The sequence below is a fragment of the Octopus bimaculoides genome, chromosome 19, assembly GCF_001194135.2.
Source record: "Octopus bimaculoides isolate UCB-OBI-ISO-001 chromosome 19, ASM119413v2, whole genome shotgun sequence".
NCBI lineage: Eukaryota > Metazoa > Mollusca > Cephalopoda > Octopoda > Octopodidae > Octopus > Octopus bimaculoides.
The window spans coordinates 28569606-28570705 of record NC_068999.1 but is presented as its reverse complement, the minus strand read 5'-3'; positions in this window follow the sequence as shown (position 1 = coordinate 28570705).

Here is a 1100-nt window from a genome sequence, read left to right as displayed (position 1 = left end):
TGCTTAGTGGAGGCATCTGGGAAATGTATAACTGCTGTCATTCATAGAAAAACTATTGTTTTACCATGAGAAAAGCGCTGTTGAAGTGTTAAGTGAAATTCGGCAATCGAGGATCGAATTCACGCTATGCCTGCATGAAGCCACTACAAATACATTGTGGAAAACAAAAAATTATCTACTGTCATGGAGAAAGTGTAACTGTAAAAATGCAGAATTATCGGAGTAATGGGCATTCAAAAAAGTATGTATGTATAGAAATGTATGAACGAAGAGATTCAAATTAAGGAAGTGCAATAATAATGTTTAGCAGTTCAAAACTGTGAGTAGTGAAATGTAGAATTAGGTCGGCTGATCGTTGGTTCAAAGTAATCGAAATTTGAACAATGAAATGGGTTATTTCCCTTGAGGGTTTAAAAAAAAATATTGTGAAGTTGGTATGAGTTATTTCCCATGGGTGTCTAAAAGAAGTTAGATATATAAGGTAGATATAAACGTCCCTTCCAGGGGCCGTATTATCGATGTTTTCAACAATCTAAGTATGTCACAAGGTTTTCAGACATGAGTTCTACTCACGTGTCAAGTTTTATCAAAATCAATAAAACGATGTAGGAGGAGTTAGCTAACAACGCCACAAACACACCGATTTTCCACATATGTAGTCTACTACATACATAAATACATTCACACACACACATATATATATATATATAAAGGATAAAATAATTATCATAAGATAATAACATCAGTAGCTAGCATACTTTAAAACCGTAGAGGTAAAAATTAATATAAGATTATAATTATATTAGCAGAAGTGCCCAGCGTTGCTCGGGGCTTAATTATTTTAAAGTACTGTTAATGATTCTACTCAATTATGATTATTGAGGGAAAGATTGCCATAAGTTGATGACCAACCAATCGATTTGCATCTGGACAGAAAGCCCTGCCAAGAGCATTGCAACACTCTGAGAAGGGGGTAACAATAGAATGTGAGGTGGCCCTGAAAAGGCTGTTTTATTGTTCTCACAATTGTAACAATGTCTTAGGTAGTCATGTAAGGATGTGTAAAACGTTCGCAAGTGAATACGGCATCTTCCTTTTCC